We start from the raw sequence: 12,915 nt of genomic DNA, 5'->3' as shown, positions 1-12,915 counted from the left end.
GCGATGTATGCTTGCTTTATGCTTCGCCAAACTACGACCCCTCCATTCAGAGTGAACACTGACCCTGATGTTTATTTCCGAGAATCTCTATCAGTCTGAAAGTCAGAGTCTGTATATCCTATAAGGATCAAATCCTTATCTCCATACATGAGCATATATATCTCTCGTTCTCCGAAGATACTTGAGAATCGTTTTGACTGTCGTCCACTCATCTAAACCTGGATTGGATTGATAACGATTGACAATCCCTACTGCATAGCAAATGTCAGGTCTAGTACATTACATTGCATACATAAGGCTTCCAATAGCCGAAGCATAAGAAATCCGTCTCATTTCCTCAACTTCTTGAGGTGTCTTAGAACATTATTCCTTAGACAAAACAATTCCATACCTGAAAGGTAACAAACTCCTCTTGGAATTCTACATCCTGTACCTGATCAATATTTGATCAATGTACGATGTCTGAGACAAGGCCAACCTCTTGTTCTTACAATCCTGAATGATCTGGATCCCTAGAACATACTATGTCTCTCCCAAATCTTTCATTTGTAATTGGGCGGCTAACCACTTATTAATGTCAGTCAGAAAAGCTACTGAGCTGTTGATGATTTTCTTGTAAACACAAGGCTCATCAACAATCCGATCAAAGCCAAACGATTTGACCGCACTATCAAATCTAATGTTCCATGATCTAGATGCTTGTTTTAGCCTATAAATGGACCTATTAAGCTTGCAAATTCTTTGCTCTTGATCTAGAACAACGAATCCCTCTAGTTGATCCATGTAGATGGTCTCTTCAAGATTATTATTCAGAAAGGCAGTCTTAACGTTCACTTGTCGTATCTCATAATCATAAAATGTGGCTATGGACGGATTATCCTGATAGACTTCAACATGGCAACAGGTGAGAAAGTTTCCTCATAGTCCACTCCCTCGACCTAGGTATAACCCTTTGCCACGAGTCTAGCCTTAAAGGTCTGCACCTTTCCATCTACACCTCGTTTTCTCTAGTAGATCCACTTACACCCTATAGGTTTTACCCCATCAGGCAGATCCACAAGTTTCCAAATAGAATTGAAGTACATAGACTCCATTTCCTGATTCATGGCTTTAATCTGCTCATCTTTGTCAACATCCTCCATTGCCTGCTTATAAGACAATGGATCCTCAACTCCATCATCAAACATGATGTTTTGGGCTTCAGCCAAACCCATGTATGATCCAATGAGTTCATAACCCTCCTACTACATCGAGGCAGTCTTAACTTTTGAGATGGTTGACTAGATGAACCAACATCAACAACTCTTGTTGATCCATCAGTTTGTTCAACAACTCTTGTCGAACTCTCAGTAGCCTCACTAGAAATCTCATATAAAACAAGCTTGCTTCGTGGTTTATGATCCCTAATGTGGTCTTCTTCCAAGAAGATAGCATTTTTCGACACAAACACTTTGTTTTCACTCAGATCATAGAAGTATCCACCCCTCGTTTCCTTGGGGTATCTTACAAACAGGAAAACTTTCGAACGCGGTTCCAACTTTATAAGGTTAGCCACTAGCACGTGGGCTGGACATCCCCAAATCTTGAAGTGGCGTAAACTACCTTTATGACCTCTCCATAGCTTAAAAGGTGTTTCAGAAACACTTTTCGAGGGAACGTTGTTCAAAATGTAACATGGAATCTCCACTGTAAATCCCCAAAATGAATCTGGAAGATGAACATAACTCATCATAGACTAAACCATGTCCAATAGGGTTATGTTTCTTCTTTCTGATACACCATTCTGTTGAGGTGTACCTCGGGTCGAGAGTTGGGACGTGATTTCATGTTCTATCATATAGTTATGGAATTCGAGGTCCGTATACTCTTCACCACGATCAGATCTAGTGTTTTTATCTTATTACCTAACAAGTTTTCAACTTCAGTCTTATACTCCTTGAATTTGTTAAGGGATTCAAACTTACGTTGCATTAGGTATAGATACACGTATCTTGAATAATCATTTATGAAAGAGAAGAAATATTCATATCCACCTCGAGCTCGAACATTCATCGGACAAAAGAGGTTTGAATGTATAAGCTCCAAGGTTTCCTCGGCTTTATAACCTTTTTCAGTAAAAGGTTGTTTGGTCATCTTGCCATCAATGCATGATTCACATACTGGTAAGGAGTTTTCTTCTAAACTCTCTAGAAGTCCACATTTCACCAACTTCTCAATCTTATTGAGGTTGATGTGACCTAACCTTAGAAACCAAAGATAGGCGTTTTCCTTAGGAGAAACCTTTGGTCTTTTTGCAGTTGTCGCGGTCCTGAACATTTCAGTATTAAGCAAGGCTTTATGACTAATGGCCTTAGTACATATAAGTTATTTTCCATTGAACCAAAACCAATCTCCATACCATTCTTGAAAATAAACACTTTACTCTAAAAAAAGGAGACAGTATAACCTTGTTCAATAAGACAAGAAATTGAGATTAAGTTCCTCTTGATATGAGGAACTACAAAAACATTATCCAATAATAGATAAAGTTACTTGTCCAAAAATAACTTCAGCCTGCCTACAGCAACAGCTGAAACAACCTCACCAGTACAAACTCAAAGAGTCAACTCTTCTTCTTCCAATGTTTTCCAGGAACTAAGTCCTTGGTAGGAAGAACTTACATGATCAGTAGCACCTGAATCAAGTATCTAGGCAGAATCATCATTCTCTACCAAACACGTCTCAGAGACAAATAAATTGCATTTACTGTCTTTAGATTTCTTCCTCTTCTAGAGAATAGTGGGATCAGTATCAGAACCTAAATAATCTTCAAGTTCCATTTCAGAGAACAATTCTCGTCGATGAACTTCTCCAAAGCCAGCAACAATTGCTTTCTCTTTTAGTCCCTTGACATTCAAGAAAAATCGGAGGTTATCTTGGGAACTGACACTACTAGTTTCTTTGTCATCCATCCCTTTATGCACAAAAAGTGAGAACTGACGTTCAAAAAATTTTTGCAAAGAGTCCATGATCTTACGTGCAATGACCATGTTCTCAACCCTTTTAGCCAATGCATCAGGTATGCTAGCCAAAATATGAAGCCGAGCCAATGAGTTAGCCTTCATCCGCACCCCATATGCATTACGAACATTTCGCGGTGCATCAAGGGCCAGGACTTGAGGATACTCCACAACTGTGACAAATTCGAGGTTGTTTACCACGAAATATGTTTTAAGAGACTTTTTCCAATGTATGTAATTGGTCAAAGTAAAAGAGGCAACTACCGAAAAGTCATACACGTTGCTGGAAAAAAAACACATTGATCTACATTAGATTTTAGCAAATACTTGTGAAAAAAACATCCAACATAGTTTAGCAAAACTTAAATAAACCCCGTGTGACATCTAGTTTCGCAATGACGCTTCAGTGGTTTAGGACAAAAGCCACCGAAAGGTAGTCAATTTATCCCTCCTCTTAATTAAGAGACTCTCAAACACTCATTAATACTAGAACAACCCTTGTTCCTATAACGACTAGCCATCATGGATTTGGTCAAGAAATTATTAACTTGCTTAACAATTTCCCGTAAGTTTGACCCTTCATTTTAGATCCTAGAGTTCCGCCTCAAGTAAACAATCCGAAGGGAAAAAATCCAATTGGGGCAAAAACTAAAACGATCCTATCCATTTCTAGAGTTCACCTTGATATTGACCAACCACACAAAACCATCCGAAGGGTGACGCTCCCAGGGCACCACGCGGCAGCGCAAGAAGATCTCATGGTGCAAACCAATGAAAGAAACCACAAGACATATTGACACACATCCTTCACCCACTTACTATAAACACTCTCTCCATCCACCTTGATATTGACTCATGCAAACACCATCTGAAGAGGGATGCTCCCAGGGCACCACGAGACCAAGCATGAATCTCACGGCGTGAACATTAAGGGAGAAACATGAGTGGAATTGACATATCATATATATCTTTTCCTTCCACTGAGTATTTTATAACCTAGGGTTTAGTTTACTTAGAAAAAACACGGCTAATGATTTTAACTGAGTGACTTTTTAGGTTTGCCCAAAAGTAACTCTTACTTTGAAAAGTTGAACAACTTTTGATCATCATTCATTAAACTCTATAACGAGGTCTTTGACCAACTATTGCATGCTTGTGATAACTTGTAGAAATACAAGTTATTTATTTCACCTTATCTAGATATTGTGGCCAAAAGTTAGTAAATATACGCTGATTGTATAAAGATTAGCTTAGAATTACAAAAATTATAAATGATCGCAATTACACCCACTAACGCCACAAAGATGGAGGACAAGCCGAGTTTTACTCTGTTTTGCAGGAAACCAAGTCACCGTTTGCGCTCAAGGCTCTCGAGAAACTGATCAACGCATCTCTGTCACATTGCGTCGGCCAATCAACAATGAAGAAACGATTACCGCAATGACGACATAATACGACAGTCGATCCAGGGCTGACTTTCAACTGCATGCGGTAATAAAAACAACACCGTATGCGAACTCACGATCAAAAGATGCAGCTGAGCAATGCAAAAGCGGAGGATTGAGACATGCGTACAACTAACAGTTGTGAAGAATTGACGATCTGATTGTATAACAGAAGGAATAATATCCCTCCATCTACGAAATTACCATAACCATCAGTGAGGACCACAAGGCCAGAGTCAAAGATCTGCACCTATAAATACCCCATAGATTTCAGATAAAACTTATGCTACTTGATATGGGGCGAATTGCTGCTAAAGTGTTGAGAGAAAAGGCTGAGCTGAGTGCTTAATTGAAGATATCCGGGAAGAAGACGAGATAAGGCCAAGGGATGAATCTCAGATCTAATCTGGCAAATACCCAATCGAAAGCTGTGTGCATAGATCTCTGCTACCGGTGGAGCAAGCCTGAGAGGGAAGCTCTTCCTACCATCAAATTCATCCTATCCGACATGCAGATCTCCATCGAATTAGTGCCAAGACATTGGCACTTGTTTGTATCTGTTCTATCTCTTTCATCGTTGTATTTCACTTTCTCTTTATCTTTTCATTCACACACCATGTATCAAACGCTTAATGGATATATTAAATGTTTGGATAGCTTTCATATACCATTCCCTGCCTATTTTCGTTCCTCCATTAATCATTTTTTCCATGATGTCTTTTCAATCCCCTGATAGCTAATATGAATCAAACAAGTACTTAATCTGTATTAAAGGTATAAAATGCATTTTGCTAAGTCATGCTAGACGGCATCTTCACCTGTGAGAGCAGAAGTGAATATGTCATTCTGATCTATTGAGAGAGGAATGCGTTAACTAAAGCGAGTAGTACTTCTAGACATGGAAGCAACCTTGTGTTCATTACATTATTCTCTGTTTCACCACAGACATGTGGAAGCGTGGCCGATCACTGAAAAGTATACGCCAAGAGAAGAGCGGAATAGTATTTCTAGCTTCAACACAATTGAGAACTTGCGCTATTTATATTATTTATCTTTCTCTTTCTATTCTGTTCATAAGACTTGTTGTCACATTCCACGTCTTTGTATAACTTTCACAGCCAGCCTTAACCCAGTGTCTTGTAACATGAAGCCTGTATCTCTATTATCTAGCTTAGGTTTATTGTATTTTATTTTATTAACGCATCTTTACTACTTTACTTGATTTTGTCGCAAATTATATACCTATACAAACACATTTTTAAAGATTGAAAACCTGGTCGCATATACATGAACATACCACAATAACCTAAAATAGTCCCTGAGTTCGACCTCGGACCACACCGAAAAACTTGCGGTGGAATTACACTTGGTTCCATCGTAAGAAAACTTGTGACAATGCATGGCATACTACGTGAACATCCATAATTAACGCATATCTAGCAGTAGTATCGCATCATTTCGAGCATATAACATCTTCAATCACACCTATCAGCAATTCGTCAACAGCTTGCAGTAAATCTAACTAATTCACCTTTCCAGGTAAGTTCCCAGGTAGGGGTGTTTTGTTTCCGTCAGCTTCAATACCCCAGCCTAGATAGAACCCGCCTTAGACAAAAAGTCCTTTATAGATAAATTTAATACAAATTTAATCTTTTATTCCAATCAATTTAATCCTATTAAATCGATTCAAAAGATTAAACTTAGCTATCTAATCTCATTAGAACCATGAACTTAGGTCTATCTCAATCCAATTTTAAAACCCTTTATCTTATCGATTTTAGTTCTAACTTTCATTATAACCCTTATAAACGGAAACAACCAAAATCATCCATAATGCAAAGCAACATATACAAGGCATTCATTACTCTTATAAATAAGCCTAAGTATCATGCTCCACGCATTGTTCATTCATTGCTACTTTTATATAACCCTTATATAACAAAGCAACGAACCAAGCATACATGCTTCCATACACCCTTATATTATAACTCTTATAATATAAAAATGATGCATGAATATGCTTAATTCATGCATAAATATAACTTTTATATTTCATGATGCATGAGCATGCTCTTATGTAATTTAATCATGCAAACTACTATATCATAACTCTTACAATATAGAGATGATGCATGACCAATGCATAACCTCTGGTGGGATTTAAAACTATATGGCATACTATATGACATATAATTTAAACATACATCTCATGTACATTTCCCAAAATTAATGGACAGGGATGATTAACCTCAAAAAAGGGAAATAAAACTATCTATTACATTAAACCATCGAACAAACCGGTTCAACAAGCGAACCGGGTCTTGAACCGCCCAGGCGAAGCTTGTCTTTGTGATCGTTTAGCAAAGATGGTGGAGTAACCGCAATCGTGTAGCAACAATCAAGTACCTTGGACTATGCGATGAAGCATGAAGGCCATTTGATCGTGCAACACACCAAGTTTAAACGCAAGTTTAAACGATCCTGTAGACGACTACTATGCTATGAAGCATGATCATCTAGACGATCGAAGAACAAGTGCTAAGTAACATTTACCCCGCGATCGTGTAGCCAGTGACTATGCGATGAAGCATGTTGGCCTACACAATTGTTTAGTGCGCGCACGTTTACCTTGCAATGAGTATCCCATACTCAACGATCGTTTACCCCATCATTTATATGATCTAACCAATGCTTAGTCTTCTTCTCCATGCCTTGAAGCTTCATCATGAGCGACTCGAACAAACTCAAACACTTGAATTACAGACTCGATAGCAAGTTAATATGCTAAAAAACACAGGGCCCCTTAAAATTAACTTTGAAAATGTAAAAGAAAGAAATAATAAGAGTCAATCATCCTAGAAACTCCATTAATCCATATCTACAAACGCATTTAATACTTAATTAGAATGTAGACATGCTTAACACCCACCATAAAAGTAAATGCAATTTTTTACAGTAATGGATTTGGAATATCAGAACCCGACTCTGATACTAATTGAAGGAAATCTAAACCAGGATCTCCATGAGTGGAAGCATGATCTTTCCAAGCCCATTGTACAAGAATACAAAGCATTCACAAGTATACAGAATAGCTATGCATCTTATAACAAATTACAACATTCTATCTTAAACAAATACAAAAGGAGAGAGACATACCCATGAAGAACTCTTCTTCTGGAAATCTCTCGCTGTCACTGTTCAGCCAAACCTCTGGCTTTTATGAGTAATGGAACAATGATTTTTCGCTATCGCTCCAATCTTCTGGCCAGGAATCTCTCGCTATCGCTTGCAATCACAAACAGACTTCTCCATGAACACTTCTCCACGAACAAACACCCTTCGACACTACCACTCGGCAACCTTGGTATTCTCAGACTGAGAATCTATGAGGTGTGGGCTCTATGTGAATTTGGTAGAGGGAAAGAGGAATCTAACAATCGAACTACATGACCAAGCAAGTGGGAGAAGGAATCTATTTATCGCATAGACTGAGAATGCTTGATCATTTGGTAAATCTCGCTTACGTGAGAATCGTCTAGTCGATCGTTTAGTCTCTCGCTCAATCGTTTACACGATCACTTAGACTCTTGCCTGATTGCTTAGTATCTTGCTTACACGGTCATTTAGAAAAACTCACTTAATCGCTTAGAATCTCACTTACACGATCGTTTAGCAAATCGCGCTTACATGATCGTTTAGCAAATATCTCGCTATCGTTTAGTCTTTCATAAGGGCTATTGTGTAGGCTCTCGTGAGTAAATGTAATTAATAAAGCAATTTGTTACAAAAATGAAAACTCTTTTCATTTTATCCTTCAGTTATAAAAAAAATTGAAATTAACCTCCTACTTGTACAGTTAATGGAGAAAAGACAATTCAACAATTATCTCATAATTGTTTAATTATAAATAAATAAAATAACTAACTTATCATATTATATTTATAACCTATAGTTTTAATATCATATCATATGTAATATTTAAACTATAGTCTTTTCTCGTTTATTTAATATAAATCATATTTATATCAACTTCCTCCAATTAATGTATCTCATACATCAAATCAATTATATCACATATAATTGAACCAATTTAATTATATCATATATAATCAATCTCCCTCTTATCAATTTTAAACACTTCAAACTAACCCAAAAACTGATTCTCAACTTAAATCCATTGAGCTACTAAGGGAACCTTATGGACCTGTAATTTGAAGCTCCAACGGTACGTGAATAATTGACTAAACTCTTTAATCAAGAGATCCACCATCCGTTAACTGTCGAGCACTCTATTAAAGACCAACAATTGCACTCTCCACACTACAGATATATTTTTGTGTCCATATAACTAATCAACACTGCGATAACCCTTCATAAATCGCTCGTAAGTACAGTTGCCACCATTTGTTCGGTCCAGAACTGTTAACCCTTAACAATTCCGCGTAAGTGTAACCTCTCGTTTTCGACCCTAGAGTCCCACCCTAATGCGCCCACCATAGGAAAAAAGCATATTAGGACAAGAGACTAAGTAATCTTATCCTCTTACAAGAGATCAAATAAAGAAACGGGTAAAACAACCATCCTATAGGTGGACACTCCCAGGGTGCCTCGAGGCGATGCACAAGAATTTTATTTAATCTAACGAGAGAGACTATGGGATAAGCTGTTGCACTTCCCACTCCCACTTATTATGAACATTCTCTTCATCCACCTTGAAATTGACCTATTCAAACACCATCCTTCAGGGGGACACTCCTAGGGTGTCATGAGGCCGAGGATAGATCGCACGGTGTGGACTATGAGGGAGAAAGGCGAGAGGTTTAAATGAAGCGTCAAATGCCCCAAGTACCTCCCACTGAATGTTCTACCTAGGGGTTCATTAACCTAGACAATCTGGCTACTGATTATAATCTAAGCCATTTATTAAGTTTGGACAAAAACAACTTTTGTCTTTGAAATAAAATAAGTTCAAGTTGTCATATTAAACTCTTTAATGGACTGTCCTTAACTTGCATGCATGCATCAAATCTATCTAATTCACCTTTCCAGGTAGGTTCCCAGGTAGGGGCTTTTCGTTCCCGTCACCATAAATACCCCAGCCTAGACAGAACCTGCCTAAGACAAAAGGTCCCATATAGATAGATTGCTACACTTTAACCTTTTATTAATGATTTTAGTTCTAATTTCATTTTATAACCATTATAAAATAAACAATTAAAACACACATGCCACATAAAGAAGTATTTATAATGCTTATAAATATTATGCTAAATAGATAATGCATACATAAATATATACTTTATATTATATGATGCATGAGCATGCACTTACCTAATTTAAATCATGCTTCACTAAATCGTAACACTTATAATAAAGAGAATATGCATGACTAATGCATAACCTAAGGTAGGATTTATCTATATGTGCATACCATATGACATAATAGAAATGTACATTGCATGTATAAAACCATGGATTGATGGACCGAGATGAACCAACACAAAATCAGAATAAAAAAACTATCTATTACATTATTCCACCAAGCAAACCGGTTCACAAGCGAATCTGGTCTTGAACCATCGGGCGAAGCTCCCATCGTTTAGTAAATGCCTCCAGGTAAACGATCGTGTAGTGCACACTAGACGATTGCGCAAAAGCTAAACGATCGCATAGACAACAACGAGGATGCAAAGCTTAATCGTTTAGACAATCGCTTAGCAAGCAAAAGGTAAACAATTTACCACACATTTACTCTGCGATCGTATAGCCAGTAAGTAAGCGATGAGGCTTACTGAGCTATACGATCATCTAGTGCGTGCGTGCATTAAACGACAGCCAAGCATCCGATACTCAGCGATCGTCTACCTCATCCTCTACACGACACGACCAACGCTTGATCATCTTCTTCCTCGAAGAACAACAACCCTTGCTCCGAGCTTCTTCACGAACAACTCAAGACTCAAACTAACTTTGAAATTACAGACTCGATAACAATTAATTGTGCCCAAAAATGCTGGGGCCTTTACAATTAACTAGAGAATTCAACAAACCGAGGTTACATCCCTGTAAACTTCATTAATCCACACATCCACAAATGAATTAATAATTAAAAAAGAGAGTAGACATGTTGCACCCACCGAGAATGTAAATGCAATTCTTTTGCAATAATGAATTGGAATATCAAAAAACTGGCTCAGATACCAATTAAAAGAACTCTTATTCAGAAGTACCTATGAGTGGAAGTGGGTCTTTCTAATTCATTGTGACAGAATTTCCACATATACATTCAAACATACAGATATGCATCCACAACGCTAAATTACTCGCATGCTTAAAGGTACAATAAGCTAGAGACCGAGAGATCATACCGGTTGAAGACCTTTTCTTCATAGTTGGAACAACAAGCTATCATTCAGCAAATCCCAATCGTCTACCTCGAATAGTCTCCACATGAATAGAAGGAAACGGGGACGACACCACCACTCAGAGCCCTCAATATTCTCGGAGTGAGAATCCAAAGGGTGGTCTTTGTTCGGATTTAGTATAGGGGAGGAGGTAAAGAAATCGTATACCACGATCAAGCAAGTGGGAGAAAGACTAGTCTATCGTATAGACAAAATGCTTGATCGTTTAGGTGAAATATACGATCGTGTAGGAAAAGGTTAGCGATCGCCTAAATGATCGTGTAGGAAAAGCTAAGCAATCGTTTATCGATCATTTAGTAAATATTAGGCACTAAACGATCACTTAGAAAAAGGTAAGCGATCGTTTAGTAAATAGCGTGCGCAGGTGTAAGCGTTAAGCGATCGCTCAGCACTATCGTATAGGTAAACGATCGTTCAGCACTATCGTATAGGCTCTGATTTTTACTAAGCGATGACACACTTCAACACTATGTCACACATCCAATATTTAGCACACCGTGAGCTATTTAAGCATTTCAAAATGATTCTTCAACTTATTCATTCGTTATGAAAATAGAAGAGACTGCCGACCTATTATCCCTTAACCGTCCAATTAATAGACAATGAATATAATCACATTATATTCATAATCTATGGATTAATATCATATATCAACCATAGTATTTTTCCTCCATTAGATATAAATCATAGTTATATCTCATACATAAAGTTAATTATATCATATATAATTAATTAGTTTAATTATATCATATATAATTAACGAGTTTAATTATATCATATCATATATAATTGAACTCCCTCTTATCAATTTGAACATTTCAAATTGTCCCAAAAACTGATTCTCAACTTGTATCCAAGCTACCAAGGGGACGTTATAGACCTATGGCTCGAAGCTCCAACGGTACGTAGATAACTAACTAAACTCTTTAGCCATGATATCCACCATCCGTTAACTGCCACACATTCCACTAAAGACCGACAGTTGAACTCTTCTTACCATAGATATATTTCTATGTCCATTGGATATAACCAATCATCAATATGATGACCCTTCACAGATGCTCGTAAATACAACTGGGCCAATTTACCCTTTTTCCTCTGTAGTTACATCTTACTCCTTAAGTACCACTGATCCCTTTAATGAACAATACAACATAGTTCTACTATGTGTAAACACCTCTCGAGCCATGAGAAGGTGTGTGGTGCCACATCGTTCAAGCCCCAGGATCAGCCCTTAAGAGAGAAATATATCTACTTACCCCTGCTTCGGGGAAAGAATGAACTTCATCTTGTGAAGCTGAGTTCCTAGCTCCCAAATCAGACGAATCCCCAAAGTGGTAGGTTTGAGTCGGCGCTCTGGCCAATCGCACCAGTGCAAATCAAAAGGCCGCTTTCAATGGCAAGAGTTCTCAACTCACTCAAGATTGAGGTCATGTTACCTATAGTCATCCTAGTGAAGTGAAGTCTCTATCATGAACGGAGTTATATAACGAGATGGTAACACTTCATGGTCAGGTCTAATACAAACTCTTGTATAGGACGCCCCTGCTCGCATGTCCCCTACACAGAAAGATCAGGATCGAACCATCTGTAATAAGTCACAACACTTGTTCCACAAAGCGAGCCGCGTCCATAGCATTACCAAAGATAAGGTTTTCCTCCTATATCTATATACTGCAGACCATATTGGTTGTTACTTAAGACATGATCCACTTGTTTGTCACTACATACATACTTACATAAAGACAACCAGGGATATTAAGTTTATTTGGTTTGTGCTAAAGAAAAACATCTAAATGTACAAAGTCAAGAAGTGAAGTAAATATCATATATATTATATCACAAGCGTTCGTGCAAAATTGTTTACAAACTATAAGAACACGAGACTTTAGAGCACAAACCCCAAGAATCTCCCACTTGTCTAAAGCGAAATGGGAAGTCAAAAACAAGTACAAAATAATAAACTAGGGCATAAAAATCCAATACAATAGAATCTCCCCACTTGTTTTAGTCCAGCCGCGGATGGTCCTTAGACCCCATGCTCTG

This window comes from Benincasa hispida, chromosome 11 (genome assembly GCF_009727055.1).
Source record: "Benincasa hispida cultivar B227 chromosome 11, ASM972705v1, whole genome shotgun sequence".
NCBI lineage: Eukaryota > Viridiplantae > Streptophyta > Magnoliopsida > Cucurbitales > Cucurbitaceae > Benincasa > Benincasa hispida.
This window is presented reverse-complemented; position numbering follows the sequence as displayed.